Consider the following 23,795-nt stretch of genomic DNA (forward strand, 5'->3'; position numbering starts at 1 on the left):
CAAGAGCCCTCCATAAAGGTAAGATAAACTTAGGTACTGTATTGTAGTTAGAAAAAAACATTGTATTCAGGATAAAATGTATTTGTACGTTAATATTTTGGAGGGTGGGGGAACGGATTAATTCAATTCCCTTTATTTTTTGTGGGAAAAATTGCTTCGACTTACGATCCATCTCTGGGAACGAATTAGCATCGTAAGTCAAGGCCCCATTGTACTACTAATTTATTCTAATTTTGTTCCAAATTAATGTAATATAGATGTGTCATTATAAATTTGTATTCTTTGTGTTGACAGGATGAGATGAGGCAAGCAAGACGGATGATGCTCTGTAAGTGGCTGCTGGACTGTGCTAGGCAAGACGGCAATGACCATAATGTGGTGAGTATCATCCCCCTCCATCATAATGTGGTGTGTATCATCCCCTCCATCATAATGTGGTGAGTATCATCCCCCTCCATCATAATGTGGTGTGTATCATTCCCTCCATCATAATGTGGTGAGTATCATCCCCCTCCATCATAATGTGGTGTGTATCATTCCCTCCATCATAATGTAGCATGCATCATCCCCCTCCATCATAATGTGGTGTGTATCATTCCCTCCATCATAATGTAGCATGCATCATCCCCCTCCATCATAATGTGGTGTGTATCATCCCCTCCATCATAATGTGGTGTGTATCATCCCCCTCCATCATAATGTGGTGTGTATCATCCCCCTCCATCATAATGTGGTGTGTATCATACCCTCCATCATAATGTGGTGTGTATCATCCCCTCCATCATAATGTGGTGTGTATCATCCCCCTCCATCATAATATGGTATCATATCATACCCTCCATCATAATGTGGTATGTATCATTCCCTCCATCATAATGTGGTATGTATCATTCCCTCCATCATAATGTGGTGAGTATCATCCCCCTCCATCATAATGTGGTGTGTATCATCCCCTCCATCATAATGTGGTGTGTATCATCCCCTCCATCATAATGTGGTGTGTATCATCCCCCTCCATCATAATGTGGTGTGTATCATCCCCTCCATCATAATGTGGTGTGTATCATCCCCTCCATCATAATGTGGTGTGTATCATCCCCCTCCATCATAATATGGTATATCATCCCCTCTATCATAATGTGGTGTGTATCATTCCCTCCATCATAATGTGGTGTGTATCATCCCCCTCCATCATAATGTGGTGTGTATCATCCCCTCCATCATAATGTGGTGAGTATCATTCCCTCCATCATAATGTGGTGTGTATCATCCCCCTCCATCATAATGTGGTGTGTATCATCCCCTCCATCATAATGTGGTGTGTATCATCCCCTCCATCATAATGTGGTGTGTATCATCCCCCTCCATCATAATATGGTATATCATCCCCTCTATCATAATGTGGTGTGTATCATTCCCTCCATCATAATGTGGTGTGTATCATCCCCCTCCATCATAATGTGGTGTGTATCATCCCCTCCATCATAATGTGGTGTGTATCATCCCCCTCCATCATAATATGGTATCATATCATCCCCTCCATCATAATGTGGTATGTATCATTCCCTCCATCATAATGTGGTATGTATCATTCCCTCCATCATAATGTGGTATGTATCATTCCCTCCATCATAATGTGGTATGTATCATTCCCTCCATCATAATGTGGTATCATATCATCCCCTCCATCATAATGTGGTGTGTATCATTCCCTCCATCATAATGTGGTGTGTATCATCCCCTCCATCATAATGTGGTATCATATCATTCCCTCCATCATAATGTGGTGTGTATCATTCCCTCCATCATAATGTGGTGTGTATCATTCCCACCATCATAATGTGGTGTATCATCCCCTCCATCATAATGTGGTGAGTATCATTCCCACCATCATAATGTGGTGAGTATCATCCCCCTCCATCATAATGTGGTGTGTATCATTCCCTCCATCATAATGTGGTGTGTATCATTCCCTCCATCATAATGTGGTGTGTATCATTCCCTCCATCATAATGTGGTGTGTATCATTCCCTCCATCATAATGTGGTGTGTATCATCCCCTCCATCATAATGTGGTGTGTATCATCCCCTCCATCATAATGTGGTGTGTATCATCCCCTCCATCATAATGTGGTGTGTATCTTCCCCTCCATCATAATGTGGTGAGTATCATTCCCTCCATCATAATGTGGTGTGTATCATTCCCTCCATCATAATGTGGTGTGTATCATTCCCCCCATCATAATGTGTTGTGTATCATCCCCCTCCATCATAATGTGGTGAGTATCATCCCCCTCCAACATAATGTGGTGAGTATCATCCCCTCCATCATAATGTGGTGAGTATCATTCCCTCCATCATAATGTGGTGTGTATCATTCCCACCATCATAATGTGGTGAGTATCATCCCCCTCCATTATAATGTGGTGTGTATCATCCCCCTCCATCATAATGTGGTGAGTATCATCCCCTCCATCATAATGTGGTGTGTATCATTCCCACCATCATAATGTGGTGAGTATCATCCCCCTCCATCATAATGTGGTGAGTATCATCCCCTCCATCATAATGTGGTGAGTATCATCCCCCTCCAACATAATGTGGTGAGTATCATCCCCTCCATCATAATGTGGTGAGTATCATTCCCTCCATCATAATGTGGTGTGTATCATTCCCCCCATCATAATGTGGTGAGTATCATCCCCCTCCATCATAATGTGGTGTGTATCATCCCCCTCCATCATAATGTGGTGAGTATCATCCCCTCCATCATAATGTGGTGTGTATCATTCCCTCCATCATAATGTGGTGAGTATCATTCCCTCCATCATAATGTGGTGAGTATCATTCCCTCCATCATAATGTGGTGTGTATCATCCCCCTCCATCATAATGTGGTGAGTATCATCCCCTCCATCATAATGTGGTGTGTATCATTCCCTCCATCATAATGTGTTGTGTATCATCCCCCTCCATCATAATGTGGTGAGTATCATCCCCTCCATCATAATGTGGTGTGTATCATTCCCTCCATCATAATGTGGTGAGTATCATTCCCTCCATCATAATGTGGTGAGTATCATTCCCTCCATCATAATGTGTTGTGTATCATCCCCCTCCATCATAATGTGGTGTGTATCATCCCCTCCATCATAATGTGGTGTGTATCATTCCCTCCATCATAATGTGGTGTGTATCATTCCCTCCATCATAATGTGGTGAGTATCATCCCCCTCTATCATAATGTGGTGAGTATCATTCCCTCCATCATAATGTGGTGAGTATCATCCCCCTCTATCATAATGTGGTGTGTATCATTCCCTCCATCATAATGTGGTGAGTATCATCCCCCTCCATCATAATGTGGTGTGTATCATTCCCTCCATCATAATGTGGTGAGTATCATTCCCTCCATCATAATGTGGTGTGTATCATTCCCACCATCATAATGTGGTGTGTATCATTCCCTCCATCATAATGTGGTGAGTATCATCCCCCTCCATCATAATGTGGTGTGTATCATTCCCACCATCATAATGTGGTGTGTATCATTCCCTCCATCATAATGTGGTGTGTATCATTCCCACCATCATAATGTGGTGTGTATCATCCCCCTCCATCATAATGTGTGTATCATCCCCTCCATCATAATGTGGTATCATATCATCCCCTCCATCATAATGTGGTGAGTATCATCCCCCTCCATCATAATGTGGTGTGTATCATTCCCTCCATCATAATGTGGTGTGTATCATCCCCTCCATCATAATGTGGTGAGTATCATCCCCTCCATCATAATGTGGTGTTTATCATTCCCACCATCATAATGTGGTGTGTATCATCCCCCTCCATCATAATGTGTGTATCATCCCCTCCATCATAATGTGGTATCATATCATCCCCTCCATCATAATGTGGTGTGTATCATTCCCTCCATCATAATGTGGTGTGTATCATTCCCTCCATCATAATGTGGTGAGTATCATCCCCCTCCATCATAATGTGGTGTGTATCATTCCCACCATCATAATGTTGTGTGTATCATTCCCTCCATCATAATGTGGTATCATATCATCCCCTCCATCATAATGTGGTGTGTATCATTCCCTCCATCATAATGTGGTGAGTATCATTCCCTCCATCATAATGTGGTGAGTGTCATCCCCCTCCATCATAATGTGGTGTGTATCATTCCCACCATCATAATGTGGCATGTATCATCCCCCCTCCATCATAATGTGTTGTGTATCATACCCTCCATCATAATGTAGCGTGTATCATCCCCTCCATCATAATGTAGCATGTATCATCCCCTCCATCATAATGTGGCATGTATCATCCCTCTCCATCATAATGTAGCATGTATCATCCCTCTCCATCATAATGTGGCATGTATCATCCCCTCCATCATAATGTGTATCATCCCCTCCATCATAATGTAGCATGTATCATCCCTCTCCATCATAATGTGGCATGTATCATCCCTCTCCATCATAATGTGGCATGTATCATCCCTCTCCATCATAATGTGGCATGTATCATCCCCTCCATCATAATGTGTATCATCCCCTCCATCATAATGTAGCATGTATCATCCCTCTCCATCATAATGTGGCATGTATCATCCCCTCCATCATAATGTAGCATGTATCATCCCTCTCCATCATAATGTGGCATGTATCATCCCCCTCCATCCATAATGTGTTGTGTATGAACACATTTTCCCTGTGGGAAAATCTGACTCCAATATTTGAATTAAATAATGAAAACTTCAATAGCTATGAAGGACCACCACTTTATGAGAGTGGGAAACAAAAATGAGCAAGTGGATTATGGGGCCGTTAGATAGTTCTTTTAAAAGTTGTTCAATATCGACCAATATTTTTTGACTAGTTATATATGAAAAGGGCTGCAATTGTTCCAAGTTTCAGTACTACAGCCTAAATAGAAAGGGAGATTTAATTTTTTTTGTTTTTTCAACGAATATTACACAATTTCAAATGAGTTGAAACCTTTCACCTTTTCAGATATAATCATACTATGACACTTTTCTGACACATTAACATATAATAAAGGATCTGTAGAAAAGGGTTTTCCAAAACATCTTTAATTTTCCTAATACAAATAGTCAAAGTTCCCCCCCAAATATTATGCAAATATATCATGTTTATTGCTATTTATAAAATCAATAAATGAACTTAGGAAAAAATGCTTCCTTCAGATTTTAGAGACCTAAACTTTACATATAAGGTGTAAGTTTCATGTAAATTGAATAAAAATGAGAGTCCCGACTGGTTTATGTTACTTGAAGAATAAATCTTTAAAATATTAAAGTCTAAGGTACTGCCATTTGTGGCTGAGGTTGACATCAACCAATTTCATCCAAAATTGGCACCCTTAAGATAGGCTTACGTGCAGTCAGGTGAATAAGTTTCATGCAAATCGCCCGATAAACAAATGAGAAAAAAAATGTTAATTTTTTTTTAATAAAACTAATTATAATTTGTTTTTAATATATGCTATTGTGATAGCTGAGAGTCATAGACATGATTTCAGTTGACACTTTTGTTTGATAATCGTTTTTGACCATTTTGGAAAATTTTTTACATTAAATATTTTTTTCTCCCTTCCTATTTACGCTACAATGCTGAGACTTGGACCAGATGAAACCCTTTTCATATACAACTTGTCAAAAAAGTTTGATTGAAATTTAACTAGTTTTCATTTATTGCATATTTTTGGCATATTTGGAACTAACCACCCCCTAATATTGATACCAAGAACTAGTGTCCTATGGATCTTAACCCCTCAACTGCACAGCTTCCAAATATGGCACCACCCCCCCCCTCCCCCAGTGTGCAGGAAATAAATTATCTGGAAAAAGTTTTGAAAGTGTCAAAAACCCTTCCCTGAGTATGGTTATAGTAACTGAAACTCAAATTTGTACTTACTTTGGCTGCTATGGGGTCCATAAGTTGGCACGTGATGTCATCATTACCTGTTCGCCCGTGGCGTACGCGCCCGGGGCAGGATGCGCGCGCTGCCGCGAATATATTTTTGTTAATTTTTTGCGCACAGTTCCTAATACATTCTATTTGTTTTTGCGTATCAATCCTATACACTATATTATGCAAATACAAATACACATATTTATTCAGGTAAAGTACATACATACAAGGTGAGATACAAAACGATGATGGATTTATAGATAGAGCTAGTACATACAATGCCTAAAGCCACTATTACGCAAAGCGTTTCGGGCAGGAAAAACACTAAGACTGACCTACCTGACTTGTGAGGTTGATGGGGTTCTGGGAGTTGTTCTTCTCCCCAAGCCCGGCCCGAGGCCAGGCTCAACTTGTGAGAGTTTGGTCCACCAGGCTGTTGCTTGCAGCGGCCCACAGGCCCACATACCCACCACAGCCTGGTTGGTCCGGTACTCTTTGCAGGAAACAATCTAGTTTCCTCTTGAAGATGTCCACGGTTGTTCCGGCAATATTTCTTATGCTCGCTGGGAGGGTGTTAAACAACCGTGGACCTCTGATGTTTATACAGTGTTCTCTGATTGTGCCTATGGCACGCCTGCTCTAAACTGGTTCTATTCTGCATTTTCTTCCATATCGTTCACTCCAGTACGTTGTTATTTTACTGTGTAGATTTGGTACTTGGCCCTCCAGTATCTTCCACGTGTATATTATTTGATATCCCTCTCGTCTCCTTTCTAGTGAGTACATTTGGAGGGCTTTGAGATGATCCCAATAATTTAGGTGCTTTATCGCATCTATGCATGCTGTATATGTTCTCTGAATTCACTCTATTTCAGCAATCTCTCCTGCTCTGAAGGGGGAAGTGAGTACTGAGCAGTATTCAAGATGGGACAACACAAGTGACTTGAAGAGTACAACCATTGTGATGGGGTCCCTGGATTTTAAAGTTCTCGTAATCCATCCGATCATTTTTCTGGCTGATGCAATATTTGCTTGGTTATGCTCCCTGAACGTTAGGTCGTCAGACATCATTATTCCCAAATCCTTGACATGCCGTTTTCCTATTAGGGGCAGATTCGATTGTGTTTTGTACCCTGTATTATGTTTAAGGTCCTCATTTTTACCGTATCTGAGTACCTGGAATTTATCACTGTTAAACATAATGTTATTTTCTGATGCCCAGTCAAAAACTTTATTAATATCAGCTTGAAGTTTTTCAATGTTTTCAGCCGAGGTAATTTTCATACTGATTTTTGTGTCATCTGCAAAGGATGATACGAAGCTGTGAGTTGTATTTTTGTCTATATCTGATATATGAATAAGGAAAAGCACCGGTGCAAGAACTGTACCCTGCGGTACAGAGCTTTTAACTGCGTTTGGACTAGATTTTATATGGTTGACTGTTACTCGCCGAGTCCTGTTTGACAGAAAACTGAGTATCCAGCATCCTACTTTACCGGTTATTCCCATTGACTTCATTTTGTGTGTTATCACGCCATGGTCACATTTATCGAAAGCCTTTGCAAAGTCCGTGTATATCACATCAGCATTCTGTTTTTCTTCTAATGCCTCAGGGACTTTGTCGTAGTGATCAAGTAGCTGTGAGAGGCACGATCTTCCCACTCGAAATCCATGTTGGCCGGGGTTGTAAAGGTCATTGGTCTCCATGAAATTGGTGACCTGACTCCTAATCACTCTCTCAAATACTTTTATTATGTGCAACGTTAGTGCAACTGGTCTATAATTCTTTGCCAGTGCTTTGCTCCCTCCCTTGTGTAGAGGGAGTCTGTGTCTGCTACTTTAAGTGCATCTGGTATCTCCCCTGTGTCCAAGCTCTTCCTCCACACTATACCGAGTGCCTGTGCTACCGGCACTTTGCATTTCTTTATAAATATTGAATTCCATGAATCTGGACCTGGGGCCGAGTGCATGGGCAAGTTTTCAATTTTTCTTTCAAAGTCTAGTATGCTCGTGTTGATATCGGTTATATTTACAGGGGTTTGGATGTCCTGCATAAAGAAATTGTCTGGATCTTCCACTTTTATGTTGTTTATTGGAGTGCTAAACGTGTCCTTGTACTGCTTTTTTTATTTTAGGATTTCACTAATTTCTTTGTCATCCTCCGTGTATGAACCTTCACTTGTACGAATAGGTCCAATACTGGCAGTGGTTTTTGCTTTTGATTTAGCATATGTGAAGAAGTATTTTGGATTTTTCTTTATTTCCTGAATTGCTTTCTGTTCTAGCTGCCTTTCTTCAGTTTGATATGAGTGTTTCAATTTCCGCTCGATTTCTTCAGTCTTCCTATTTAAATTATTCCTTCTTTGACGGGAAATTTGTGTCTGCATAAGCATTTCCTTTATTTTTTCCTTCTTTTGTAGTGTCGTCTACGTTCTTTCTTCGTTGGATCTCTTTCTGGCTTTCCTCAAAGAAACATGTTTCAGACAGACTTGATACGCTTCCGAAGTCAGTTTTTCTATTCCTTCTGTAGGACTTGTATTACTTAGAACAGTTTCCCAAGGAATGTTTGTAGGTTCCCTGTTTATTATCTCCCAGTCTATCCTTTTATTATTAAAATTGAATTTACTGAATAATCCCTCTCACTTTATCAACATTTTAGGTTTATTCTGAGTATTAATGGTCGTTTGCACTTCAATGATCTTGTGATCTGAGTATGTGGTATCTAATATCGTAATGTCCCTGATTGTCTTCATTGTTCGTAAAGACCAGATCTAGAATATTTTCATTTCTCATTAGCTCCGATATCTGCTGGTTGAGTGAAAATTTGTCACAGAATTTAAGTAGTTCTCTAATCTGTGGTTGGTTAGGTCCCGATAGATTTCCTGGTATAATATTATTGTTTACTATTCTCCATCTGAGACTAGGCAAGTTGAAGTCACCTAGGAAGATAATATCAGGTATCGGGTAAAAACAGCCAAAGGTGATACAGCAACCGGAGCAAGGTTGCTAAAAGGAAGAGAGAGGGATGCAATCAGAGAATCTCTCACGAGGCCCAGCCAAGTCCGAACCTGGAGACAGAACCAATTGGGACTTCCGCCAGTTCACCAGGAACTCGAACCTGGGAAGCTGGGAAAGAACCAGATCCATGGATAGCAGACAAGCAAACAAGATGGGAGCCCATACCAACCAGTCGTCGAGGGAGGCCAAAATCCAAAGACCTAGCAGATGCAGATAGGCCACCATGACCCGAGTCGTGGGAACGTGTGAAATTGGGAGGTACCAGATTCATGCCAAACTGAAGATGACGAAAGGGGTAAGCCTGTTGCCCCACCACGAAACCCAACCAATCCCTGAAACCCTGATGGAGGAGGACGTGCCAATATGCGTCTTTCAGAACTAGAGAAATCATCAAGCACCCTGATTGAGAATGAACCAAACCTAGGATAACGTAGTCATCTGAAAAGAGGGGCAAGGAATCAACCCGTTGAGATGAGACAAGTCTAGAATCTTCTGAAGATCCACACAGTCCTTTTTCAGAACTGGAAACAAGTGGGGGAAACCCACTTGAGAGACAAAATCATTTCAACCATGCCCCAAGCGCACCCACTCCGTGATGACCCGACAGATGGACGGGAAAGAGGCCTGTCCCGAAGACCTGACCCCCAGATGGGAGGATATGCCGCCCAAAGCCACCTAAGGCTGGAAGAAACGACCCGAAAAAAAAACGTGAATCATGGGAGTCGGTCGGCCGAGTGGACAGCACACTGGACTTGTGATCCTGTGGTCCTGGGTTCGATCCCGGGCGACGGTAAGAAACAATGGGCAGAGTTTCTTTCACCCTATGCTCCTGTTACCTAGCAGTAAAATAGGTACCTGGGTGTTAGTCAGCTGTCACGGGCTGTTTCCTGGGGGTGGAGGCCTGGTCGAGGACCGGGCCACGGGGACATTAAAGCCCCAAAATCATTTCAAGATAACCTCAAGATAACCTCTCAAGATGGGACCAGGCACAGGCAAAGAGAGGCGAACCTTCCCCCACCCCCCTCTTCCCCCATCCCCCGGCTAATGGGACAACGCATGAAAGGGCCGATGTGAACCCTGAGAAGCCAAACTTCACACTGTATGAACACCGCACCGACTAGATGAAGAAGACACTGGGGAACTTGGATGAAGAAACTGGCACCAAGGTCCGGTTGCAACCCGTTCTCGCAATTGCTTATAGTCAATATTGGTTTATTAATAAGTGCATATGTGACATACTAATTTATTGTGAATATTTTAGTTTACCTTGAAAAGCTGAATAGAAAACACCAACCTAACCCTAACCTTCTTAGTATGTTAAGATAAGCATGTTATTGCTTCTTAATTAAAATTAGTACTTAACCTATACAGTATTGATATTACAGTTTTATAAAAATAATAAAACAAAATCAAAATATTTAAATAAATTGTAAAGTAACTCAGGATAATGTCAAATATTGTATAAAATCCCTATTGTTTAATAAAACTGAAAAATAAATTCCTAATATTAAAAAAGATGTTTAGCAAATCTATAGGAAGAGTTTGTACCTTAAAAACAAAATATAGCGTGGCATATACCACATGTATGTATTAATCAGTCAAATAGTGACTATAAGCAATAAGTCATATATGTACTGTCTTGTGCGAGAGCGGGTTGCCTACCCCGACCAAACGAGGTCCAAGCCCTTGTAAGACCCAACCAAGAGGGTCAGAACGACCCCCATGGAGCACCAACAAGTCCAAAATAGGCTGCCAACTGGCAAAAGTCGCCGACAGAAACTGGACAACACTGTTCTTCGGTAACAACAGAGGACAAAATGGCGAAGAAGGTCAAAGAGCCAGGGCCTAAGCTGAATCCAAAGACAGAGCAAGCACAGCCTACCGACATGTGAGACGAGAGGTGAAAACAACGAAACCCCCTCCTGGAGGATCGGGGTCAAACAGCTTCAGCAAGGCAGATAACGCTGCAGCAGCCGTAACCAGAACCCCCAACTGAGGGGGCCCCTCATGCAGTGCCCCCACATCCTCTGAAAGTCAATCCAAAGACAGCGCCAGAAAACCGAAGAAATGCAGGACTGAGGCCAAATGACCATGAGTGTATCCATGGTGCAACTGAGCCCATGGGTTTTCCAGGGCCAGTAGTTTCCAGGGTGAATCAGCCCTTTGGAAAGCCCAGGCACTAGGGCCAGTAAAGCTGGAAGAACCCTGTCTGTATGGGCAAACTGACTGCCAGTAGCAGTTGTGAATCCTCTGGGACAACAGTGGAGGACCACCAACACAATCTAGGCTAGCCTAATAAGGAGCTAAGCAGATTTCCTCTGTCCACAACAGGCAAAAAAAAAAAAAAAAAAAAAAAATCACACCACTAGCAAACTAGCTGTCAGAAACATAGACCGCCACATTGATAGTAAAGCTGGTTGTCTGTAGCCACAATGCAGCCAAAAAACACCCCCTCCCCTCAAAAAAAAAACCTCTCCCAGCCAAAATAAACACCCCTACCTGGAGCAAGACAGAAAGCCCCCAAGACCCCCAAATAACCACATCCATGGATATTCCTTTCTCTCTTTCCCTCCAGTTTTTGCTGGGGCCCACAACTCTACTGTTCTCTTGATTCATCATGATATTCCCTTCGTTTCCCTACTTTTTCAGTCGCCCATTCAGTGTTCTGCAGCCTGTATCTTTGTGAGTAAATGGTGTACAGTCTGTTCAGTTTATCTTCCCCCAAATGTTCCGCTTTCTCTTCCTGATCTGCTGGACTCCTTTTTTTGTGATTTTTTAACTGTCAGCATACCCTCTGGGGGAGATGTTCTGACGAACACCCGGGGCTGCCACCTTGAACAATTTGTCCTCTCTTCTTCTGTCTCTTCTGCATTCTGATGAGCCCTCTCATGTTGACTCCTGCAATCCCATCCTTTCTTGTCTTGATCTTTCTCTCTGCTCATCTTCTCTTTATTTGGATTGCACCTGGTGGATTCTTAATGACCTATATAAGTGACCATTTCTGCAGCCTTGTCACCTTCTCTTTTCACTCTCCCCTCCGTAAGGCTAAGCGTGAGGGTCGGAGATCTTTTGTTTGTACCATTATGTCTGACACTCCTCTGCCCCTGATCTGGAAGAAAATTTGTAAGATAGTGGGCAAGTTTGTTCCAGATGTCTCGCCAGTCCTTTACCTCCGTGGTTCTATTGTGGCAGATTCGGTGTTGGTCGCGACGAACTGGGTTTACACTTTTCGACTGTTAACGCCAGTTCTCATCTTCCTCCTCCTTTCCTTACTTGTAAGCCCCTTCTCGAATCTTGTCCCCTTAGATTTTTGCACTCATCTTCAGCTTCCCTATAATATTACTTTCTCTCTCAGAACTCCAGTCTGCCCTGGCCGTCTGGGGTTCTACAGCTGTGGGCTCAGGTGATATTCATTATGAGATGCTTCGCCATCTCTATTTATGCACGTTTCAATACAGTATTTAATGAATGTTTATAACCATGTCTGGGAGTCGTTGTCAGTCCCTGAGGACTGGGAGGACTGGCTTGAGGTAGTTGTTCTTCCTTCTCGGAAACCTTGTTCTCTAGGGTCATCTCCTAAAGACTTCTGCCCTATTGCTCTCACAAGTTGCGTCTGCAAACTCTTTGAACGTATGGTCAGTGTGTGTTTGATGTGGTTCTTGGAACGCTCTCACCTCCTTCCCCTTCTCAATTTGGCTTTTGTAAGTGTTGCAGCACAATTGATGTCCTCGTGAACTTGAAGGTCTACGTTAGTACTGACTTTGCTTCGAAGACCTCCATGGTTACTGTCCTTTTTGACCTAGAAAAGGTATATGACACCACCTGGAGTGATCCTATTTTATCCCAACTCTCTTCTTTTGGCCTTCATGGTAATCTCCTTCTCTTCCTCCCGAGCTTCCTCTCTCGTCATTCCTCATGAGTGAGGCTTGGTACCATTCTCTCTGCCTCTTTTCAGCAATACGAAGGTGTATCCCTAGGTAGTGTTCTGAGCACTATTTTCTTGGTTACCCTCAGTGGTCTTCTTTCCTCCCTTCCCTCTGACATGTTCTCCACTCATTATGTTGACGATCTTACCCTCTGCTGTCAGTGATGACAGGCTTTTCCTCAAACTGCGGCTTCAACTTGCAATTGATGCCGTGTCGTCTTGGGTCACCAATTATGGCTTAAAGTTCTCTACAGCTAAGACTTGTGCTATGACCTTTACTCAGAAGCAGGTTTTTCTTCGACCACCACCCCCCTCCCCCCTCTGTCGCTTTATGGTAATCCTCTTTTGTACAAGAATTCTGCTAAACTTCTGTTGTTAATCTTTGACACTCGTTTGTCTTGGTCACCCCATATCTCTTGCCTCGGAGTTGAATGCTCTAAGGCCCTTAACTTAAGGTCTTGTCCCATTTTCCATATTTAAAAGTACCGAATCACCTTCTGTGGTCGAGTGTTCAATAAATCCCTGAACTATATGTTTAACTGATCTCTAACCCTGTCCATGGAGGACAGAAGAAAATGTATATATGCTGGTTAGCATTGTAAATGTGTGGCCTTGTCTGTGGTAGAGAAAAAAAAAATTGTTTGTCTGCCGGATTGCCTCCTTTATGAACTGGTGTTACTCTTGCTTTTTTAAGGATATCAGGGAAGGTATGACACTAGGGATTTGTTAAACAGCAGAGCTATAGGTGGCGCAAGGGCATGGGAGGCACTCTTGTATACAATGGATGGGATTTCACTGATGTTCCCAGCTTTGGTTTTTAGTGAGTGTATGATGGACACAACATCTGACAGGCTAACTGGTGAGAGGAGAAGATAGTTTGGATAGCTGCCTGAGAGATGTGTGTTGATATGTGTCTGAGGGATTTTTCTGGCAAGGTTAGCACCAACCGATGAAAAGAAGCTAATAAACTCATTTTGCCATTTCTAGATCAGTTGATAGTGTATAGCCATCCGTAGAGAGTTTTATCTGGTTGTGGGAGTGTTGTTTTCCTAGGATATAAGATATGGTTTTCCATGTGCTTTTCATGTTGCCTTAGATTATTTTAGATTATTGTGATTACTTAGATTATTTTGATCTGAGGATTTATTACCAAACAAAATATAAACGGTTTTGTCAATGGTAAGGATGAGTTTGTTAGCAGTTAGCCAAAGATATTTATAGATAGAGCTATATCTCCTATCTCTTTCTGAGAGAAAGGATGCCATCACTGGTTGGACAGGGGATCCATAACCTACAAAACATTAGAGGGGATTTTTAGGTCTTCCCCCCCCCTCCAATTGCAGTTTCCATGTTCTTTGTCCAACACCCCCCCCCCAATCATTTATATTTTCCTTTGGTTATTTTTCTACAGAAATATCATGGAAAAATTCTGAAACTTCTGAGCCTACAATCACATGACAGCAACAAATAATCAAGTGAAGCCAAGAGATCCAACAGCCTCATCAAATCATGTTTCAAGACTTATTCCAGTGTTGTCTAAATATTTGTCTTCATTACTTTCAGACTTTCAGTGCATATATAATTTTTGTATGAAGGCTACTTAATCTTATCTTGAACTTGAAAATTGTTCTTTAGGTTATTTGTATGACTATTTCTGTGTACCATAAGAGTTTTTAGTCTTCAGTCAGTATATTAAGTCTATTGTTTGTTGTTGTAGCATCCTCTGTGTTATATTGTTTCACAGTGTGAAAATATTAGAGGTGCAGTATGTATATATTCAAGTAACGCATTGCAGTTGTATTTTTGTTTACCATTTGGTATTAAAGGGAAAATTATTACAGTAGTGTACTTATTATAATATACATCATGTATAATGTTAGCTGTCTGTATATGTCTTAAAGCTGAAGAAATACCAAGATATTTTTTTTGCAATATTCATTTCATATGAATGCTATGCTGTACATACTATTTTTGAAAGCTAATTTTCAGTCATATTTTTAAGCACTTTAAATGAAGATAAAGAATTTTCTAAATCCCTTTGTTTAATCACAATTTGCAATGGATATTTATTTTCTATGATATAGTTTGAAATTTATTTATTTAGGGTAGGAAATTATATTATTTTTTTTTTAAATATATACATATGCTAATAGTAAAGTTTTTTTTTTTATTATTTCTTCTGGTGTTCCTTTCTTCCTTGCTCTTTCAAAGTAACTTGAAGTTTGTGGGATTTACTACTGAAGTTAACTCCCCGAGTTAATTTTTAAAGCGGTACGTAAATAAGTAGGTCAATTCAGGTAAATTAAATAAATACTTGAGAAAACTTCAGAAAAAAAATTAATAATTTAAAACTGCAGAATTACTATATCATTAAAACAACAAACTACAATCGTTAACTATAAATCTACTATAAAAAAAATTAAATGCAAAAAATAGCTGATATTGCCAGTGTAGACTCGTGGAGTTTGGGTGTTGCGGGAAAAGTGTCACAGTTTGCAGTATCAAGTCGCTGTTGTTGACCAAACCACACACTAGAAAGTGAAGGGATGACGACGTTTCGGTTCGTTCTGGACCATTCTCAAGTCAATTGTGTTGAGGGAAGAAGGCGAAGGCAATAAATAGGCAAGAGAGGTGAAGAGAAGAAAATCTTAGAGGAAGAAAAAGCAAGGCAAAAGGTAAAGTGTAATAAAGGGGATAGTAATAGGAATAAGAAAGGGATCGTAAGAGAAAACAAGGGAAAGAAAAAGAAAGAAGGAAAGAGAAAGAAAGATAAATGGAAAGGTAAGCTTATGTTAGGTCACGTTTGTTAGAAAGTTTAGAGCATTTGAGTATATACTGTGAAAGGGAAGAGTCATCAGCAACAAAGCCAGGACTCAAGTTCATGTTGGGTACGTTGTGTATCGGAGCTGATTCAATAAGATGACGTCTGTGTAGAGTAGAGGCAGGAAAGATTATTTTGGAGGAAGACCAATCAATAGGATGATTAGAATCCCTAACATGACAGAAGAGAGCATTATTTATGTCTGCAGACTTAACACTTCTTCTGTGTTCTTTGTCTGTCATTAAGTGTACGGCCAGTTTCCCCAAAGTATTGGAGAGGACAAGATGAAGAGGAAATAGAGTAAACACCAGCACCATTAGAAGCAGGAGCAGCAGTGTGAACTAGATTGCTATGAAGTGTTAGTGTGTCGATTGGTGAGCTTTATGTCAAGAGGACGAAAGGTATTAGTAAAAGTTTCGAGTTCAGATGTGAAGGGAACTCATATTACTATTTCCCTTTATTATACCTTACCTTTTGTACCTTTTGCCTTGCTTTTAGTTCCTCTAAGATTTTCTTGTCCTCACCTCTCTCTTGCCTCTTTATTGCCTTTGCCTCCTTCCCTCATCACAGTCGACTTGAGAATGGTCCAGGACGGACCGAAACATCGTCGTCCCTTCACTTTCTAGTGTGTAGTTTGGTCAACATATTTCAGCCACGTAATTGTGACTCGTCTGCAAGTCGCTGTTCATGGATATCTGCTGTTGAATTCCACATTCAGTTTTATAAAGAAATGATTAGATTATTTCAGCGAAAACAATTCTCTCGGTGCATGCTGTCAAATCCAAAACCAGTAGCGAATTATAGCCTAGCCTAATCAGAAATTTCTATAATCATAAACATCATCTATGAAGAGTGTATGTACCTAACTCCCACTAATTTCTCCGACGTTAATGATATAATCCTTTCTCTTTATTTAATTTATATGCAAGAAGATACAATGGATTTGTGAGAGTACATAATTAGTTTTTACTTTAGCTCATATATTATGCACCCCCATACCCATCTTGTGGGTGGTAGTGAAAAGATTATAGAGGCATATAATGGACTCGGGGATTGTACCCCGCAATTCATTTAGCTAAGCAAGTTAGTCTAGGTGAGCTAGTTACAAAATTCAATGCACATTAACAATGGGCTCGAGATTGACCACAAGTATAGTTTCTAAATCATCTATTTGCTATCATAAAATCATGATGGTACAGTTGCTATCATATATCATGGTGGTTATATTGAATGCATATTTTACTATAATATACCTAGAAATAATTCTCAAATTAGGCTACAATGTATCTATTGATTATCCTCAAATTTTACTATTATGTCCGTACTAATCTTCTTCAAATTTTCTTACATTGTACCTACTAGTCTTCTTCAAATTTTCTTACAATGTACCTTTTAACATTTTTAAATTTTACTATAAATTACCTACTTTAAATTATCCGTTAGATTAACCCTCAAACCGCTAGGGGCCCAAATGGAATTCACACCCACAGGCGCAACAAAAAAAAAATCCAAAAAATTCTTTCGTCTTATAGAAGTGTTCATTTTTGTTCCCTGATCACGGAAAAAATAACAAAAAAATCGTAGGTGGCATATTTTAGCCGCAATAGGGTAGGGAAGTGTGGCAAAAAAGGGGCGTTGGCAGAGTCTTCGCCAGACGAGGTCTACTCCGCCCGAGCTGTCAGGCGGCAGTTGCCACAAATATATTATTACCTAATTATTTCAATGTCTCTGAGTGATTTTTTCTTAGTTTTTTTGCAGTAATATTATTCCATACAGTGAATTGTGGTATATTTATATTATAAAATGTGTGAACCATCGCTGTACTCAAAATTATAGTGTGCATATTAGTGATTCAATTATTATGTTCATAAAACAATAAACAAATAGTTTTGCTGTTGTTACACTATATACACAGGTTATATATAAGTATCTGCATGTTTTGTACACCATAACGAACTACTAAGTTGGTCTTGTGAGTCAAAAAGCAACGAGGAGTGACCGCCAAACACCAGCGAGCCACTCACTGCCACTCCCTCCCTCAACACCACCTCACTCACCCTCATTCACCTCCCATAATACTCCTGTATTTATTCACTATACACAGACGTTATATATACGTATTTACATGTTTTGTTCACCATAACTGTACATCTAAGCTTGTATGGTGAGTAAAGGCCATAAGACGTAGCTATTCACACAGTCAGCTGATCGGCGGCCGCCCTCAAGGCCAGACACACTAATATTTGTCCTCCAACAATATTGTTTGTGGTGTTATTACGCTATATACACACATTATATATAAGTATCTATCTGTTTTATTCACCATACCTGAACAAATAAGCTGGTATGGTGCCCAAAGACCATAGTGGCCATCAATAAACAACATGCCAAGTCGTGCAGACGACGCTCCTCCCTCACCAAAATGGCGGCTCTCAACCTACTCCTCTCGCTGTTATCTCACACTATACACACGTTATATATAAGTATCTACATTTGTGTTCACCATGGCGAACCACTAAGCTGGTATGGTGAGTGCAGTCAATAAATGGTGACCACACATAGTCAGAAAACGACGCCACAACCCTCCCTCCCACAGCATTACTCCTCCCTCCATGGAGCACAGCGATAAATATCACCACAATCCTGCTATTATCAGAATCCTGGTCAGTTTTATCACAGTCAGGGGGCTTCAGTAATACTATCACTGCTAAATAATAGCAGTATCATTTATATTATGGTATTTGTAGGCGATGCTGTGGTCACAAGCTGAACAGCGGTGCTGTGAGCTCGTGCTGCGTGCGCCAGCCTTGGTGGCTTGCTCAATACTGACGCTGTAACACCCAAGAATGTTGGCCTGGACTTTTTTTCTAGGTGGCATCTGGCAACTATCGGTTGTGGCTGTACTATAGCTGCCCCTATCCCAGGCGGGGCGTTTAAATTATAGCGCTAGACACGAAATCATATAAAAATGATGTGCGTGGTTTCGGTTTTGTCACTAATATCATTTATATATGATATGCGCGGTTTGAGGGTTAAGGACCTGCCCAAAACGCCATGCGTGTTAGTGGCTTTATAAGAAAGTACATAGCACTGATGTTTTTACAGCCATAAACCCAATGTACTTTCTTATAAATAAATAAATAAATAAAGCAATTGACTTATGTCAAGAACTAGTCACAATTGATGTACATACATACATACATACATACATACATACATACAATGCCTAAAGCCACTATTACGCAAAGCGTTTCGGGCATGATAAACTTAAATGACAAGCTTAATACTAATTGAGCATAATGAGTAGAATGAAAACAAGAAATGAAAACATAGATGAAAAAGCAGCACAAATACAATTATGTCGACAAACAGCGCTCTTTAAAGAAAAAAACAGACATTGGTTGACAATAGAAGGGTAAGGTAGGTTACAGGGAATTTATTAGGTATAGCTTCGCTTTTAACTTAAACTGGTTGAGAGAGGTACAGTCTTTAACATGGTTGGGAAGGTCATTCCACATTCTGGGCCCCTTGATTTGTAGAGCATTTCTAGTTTGATTAAGTCGTACTCTAGGAGTATCAAAACTGTATTTATTTCTGGTGTGATGCTCATGGGTTCTGATACAACCTTCTATGAAGCTTTTGAGATCAGGATTGGCATTATAGTATGTGTATCCTGTACACTGCTCCCCCATCCAGTGGCCAGCAGTGGATATGTTACAATATTGGAATTTTTACATTTTTGCAAAACCACTAGCATGCATAGCATTATGGGCAGGTCCTTAACCCTTAAACTGCACAAATTGTATATATAGAATTTGAGTAAATGTCGCTGAATTGTGCACATTGTATATATTCAATTGAGGGTGCCGCTCATGATTTAAATGTCCTGCGACAACACAGGGTTCACATCAGCTTCCTCATGGCTTTATTATACAGTATATTTAGTATACTGTATATATATTGTCACGGCGGGGTGGGCTGGGGCTCGGCTAGCAATCGGCTGCTAGGGCTCAGAAGGCAGAATACTCAGCCCCTCCGACTCTCGGGACTCACCGGAATCTCCTGGTCCCACAGGAGAGGACCAGCAGTACCCACCACTGTGGGGTGCCACTGATTCACCCTGGGAGCCCTTCAGTCAACCAAGGGGAAACTGCTGTTAGGAATTCCGGCATGGACCCATGGAGAAGTGAAGGAAGACCCAGGCTTACCTTTTAACAATAAATTTCCCTGAGTCTTGCCTGCCAGACAAAAAGGTTGCAGGAATTACTTTCCCCCCTGCCTTCCCTATCTTCCTTTAACAAGGTTGCCAGCTGGGTTGAGATACCTGCACCCCAGCAATGCAGTTCAGTGGGTGTATTCTATACAGCTTGTTGCCACAGTGTCGCTACTCTTTCGGCCTTGATATTGGTCGGATGGCCTAGGGTACACTCTTATATAAGTCTGTGCTGCTTTACCACTCTCCAGGCAATAAGACCTTCTGTAGAAAACGTGGTGTTCACTAGGTGGTACTATGATAACCCTCGTGTATGCTCATAGAGATTATTATGGAGGCACACTTAAACACAATGATAAAATGTGTGAATTTACTGACATAAACTACATGATCACACATACATTTACAAGCAATACAGGAATGGAAAAATGAGAATAAGAAGTCTGGAGATAGTCAGCAACTCTTCTTTCACGACCTCCACTAACTGCTCCAACTGGGCAGATTAATAAAAGGGGGCCACACACTCCCTCACAGAGGGGCCTCTTCGTCCACGTCGGCACCTCCTCAACTGCCCCGTCGTCCAAACACGCTGTCCTCGTCAACAGTCCTGGACACGAGCTGTCCTGCAGCCTATCCTACTACTGGTGTATCAACATTATGCTATAACACACATATATGAACATAATGGCCTATCTAGCCTAATCAAACAAGGGGTAATGGGAGGGAAATTGATCTACCTTTACATTCCTGGCTCACGACGCCTGTCCCTCGATGGTGTGAGGTTCCCATGCTTCCTGAGTCGGTTCTTGACGATCCAGGAACGTTCCACAAGTCCTCAGGCGTCGTGAAGCCTTCACGTCATTGCCGAACCACTCCCAGAGATTCAGATATCCCAATCCTGGTTCACCAGTGGGCAATGAGCTAATCACTATATGCACACACTCGTCCCTTCCGCAAGGCGTTGCGCCTTGCCCTAGGAATGGTGTCGTCCCTACAAAGTCCTCAGTGGACGTGACTCGGTCACAGCTAGGCCTGCTCACCACACCTTCCAGACCCTCAACTCAAGCGGCGCTGCCCAGCGTCGTCGCCGACCGTTTTTCCAAGTTTGGCACTCCTCTGCTCAATGAACTTGGCTGCTTCTTGCTTCCCAGAAGCGCAGGGTCTCCAATAACGATGGTGGGCTGCGATGGCTAGCTCTAATCCACTGCGTAAGGCTTGTAGAGCCTCAAATCCTTGAGAGCTGACCGAGAAACGTCCTCTCCCTTTCGTAGTCAGACCAGCTCTGACGTTGGCGCCGCCCGGGGCACTCGGTGACGTCACGGCGGGCTCTGATTGGTCTGCCAATCTGCAATCGGCTAGCGTCCTTTACAAAACTGCATATCTGCAGGTAGGGGGTACTCTTTCATTTATATCAGAGTGACGCTATCCCCTTACCTACAAATTATGTAAAGTTCTCCCTTATCTGGTCGCCATATATACCAACAGACTCCCTGTATCTCAGAGAATCGGTAGGGAGAGCTGATATGACTCTTAAAGCAGGCAAACGAAAGAAATAGGAGAGGGCACCGTAACATACCCCTCCCCTTAAAATAAGAGTCATATCGGTTAGTAAATCCGGGAGAGGGCATCTGCTACCACATTCTCCCTTCCTTTAATGTGCCTGATTTCTAGCCAGTACTCTTGTAACAGTAGGGCCCATCTTGGCAGCCTCTGGTTCGAGTTCTTCATCCTGTGCACGAACGTCAAGGGGTTATGATCAGTGAACACTCGCACCGGTCTAGTACCTCCACCCACATAGATGTCGAAATGCTTCAGTACCAGGATCAGGGCTAAGGCTTCCTTTTCCACTGTACTATAAGCCCTCTGGTACTTTTCGAATTTCTTCGAGTAGAATGCCACTGGACGGTGAACTCCGTCCTTCTCTTGAGCCAACATGGCTCCAATCCCCCACATCGCGAGCGTTGACATACAAGATAAAGTCTGACTCAAAGTCAGGTGAAACCAGCACTGGCGCTTCGGTTTACAACTTCTTAGTCTTCTTAAGGGACTCCTGTCATGCTTCCCCCCACTTCCATCTAACGTTCTTAGATAGCAATTCAGTCAGAGGGTGTGCCACTGTCGAGAAGTTCTTGCAAAATCCTCTATAGTATCCAATCATCCCCAGATATCGTAACAATTCTTTTCTCATCCTGGGATTCGGATATTCTTTGATTGCCATCACTTTCTGGTCTACTGGAGTCACTTCCCCTTGGCCTACGACGAAACCTAAGTATTCAAATCGGGCCTTCCCGAACTCGCTCTTGGCCAGATTAACTGTCAGGTTCGCTTCTTCCAACCGTTGGAACAACTCTGTCAGTCGATTCATGTGTTGTTTCCAGCTATCGGCGTACACCACTATATCGTCTATATACACGGCGCAGCCTTCCATCCTTCTTAGCACTTCGTTCATCATCCTCTGGAAACAACTTCCGCTGTTCTTCATACCAAACGGAAGCAATTTGTACTGGTACAATCCATCTGGAGTAGCAAACGCTGAGATCTTTCTCGCACTCGGAGACAAAGGGATTTGATAATATCCTTTCAGCAGATCGACCTTGGTGACAAACCTTGCGTTTCCCACTAAGTCGACGCAATCACTTATTCGGGGCATTGGGTGAGAATCCAACACGGTTATGGAATTCACTTTGCGATAGTCGGTGCAAAAACAATATGATCCGTCACTCTTCTTGACCAGCACACAGGGCGAGCTCCACTCACCGTTGCTGGGCTCAGCGAGATCATTCGCTAGCAGATATTCCACCTCCTGTCGCATAATCTTCCTCTTCTCAGGACTCGCCCGATAAGCACTCTGTTTCATTGGCTTTCCTCCGCACACGTCCACCTCGTGCACCACACTCTTGTGCCGTCGGGGCACATCTGTAAAGAGTGACTTGTTCTCTCTTATCAGGGTCACTAGATCTCTCCTTTTCCCTTTATCCAGATGATGTAGTCTCTCCTCTAGATGTATCAAACTTTCTGTATTTGACAGGCGCGTACCATCGGCACGGGCCCACTTTTCTTCCTCTGCTGGCAACACTTGGCTCATCTCCATACACAGAACCAATTTCCCTTCTTGCGACTGTGTTACTCCCTTCACTCTCGCACTCTCTTGCTCCTCTGGGAAGTATGGCTTCAAACGGTTGACCCCCTCCCCTTCCGGCCCGTTGGCGTCGTGAGGGGGCTTGGTGGACGGCTGCCGGAGTGTGATGCTCCGTTGGGCAGTCCTCTGTCCTTTTCTGGCCTTGCACTCCTGCTGCTGTCTTCTCCAATTGTGCCGGATCGCTTTTCCTTTTCCTTATGTTTCGTTTTTCTCCCCCCTCTTCTCCTATCTGCTTGTCGTTTCCTGCCGACCTTTTGCTTGTTTTGGATTATTTCTTTGGACTTCTTCTATTTTGACGCCCGGGTGCTTGAGGAGGCATACTCTTGCACCCGTAGAACTGTAGTACCCGACGTCTCGAGCGAGGGGAACCTTTTATTGTCAATCCCCCTTTCGTCGCTGAACCCGATCTCGACGGACTGACGGTTCTTAAGGTGGCGTTTGTGGGGCGTATACTCACGACGCACCCCTAGGGGGCCCCGGCATGATCGGCGATAGCTTCCTGTTGGGTGTCCTGCCTCTAATTGTGGCTCAATGGTGGGTATGGGGGCACATTCGTGGATGAATTTGTCACTTTTCGTCTCTATGTCGTTGAATGTTTCCGTTGTACCCTCTCAGGCTCGTGGGGTGGGCGACCAAGCCCCCGAGTCGGCCTGTATTGGAAGACCAGGCTCTGTAGCTCCCGCTGCGTTGGGCCCCGACCTTGCTCCTCCTTTGACCGTCCTGACTTCTTCC

General features: G+C 42.3%; 1 long non-coding RNA gene across 1 annotated transcript; it reads left to right on the forward strand.

The window, feature by feature from the left end:
• Window positions 1-290: 290 nt before the first annotated feature.
• Window positions 291-15,062, forward strand: LOC138368279 (uncharacterized). Its single transcript, XR_011229561.1, has 2 exons — window positions 291-378; window positions 14,302-15,062. It is a non-coding gene; the product is annotated as an uncharacterized lncRNA (long non-coding RNA).
• The last annotated feature ends 8,733 nt before the right edge of the window (window positions 15,063-23,795 follow it).

This window comes from Procambarus clarkii, chromosome 3 (assembly GCF_040958095.1).
Source record: "Procambarus clarkii isolate CNS0578487 chromosome 3, FALCON_Pclarkii_2.0, whole genome shotgun sequence".
Lineage (NCBI taxonomy): Eukaryota > Metazoa > Arthropoda > Malacostraca > Decapoda > Cambaridae > Procambarus > Procambarus clarkii.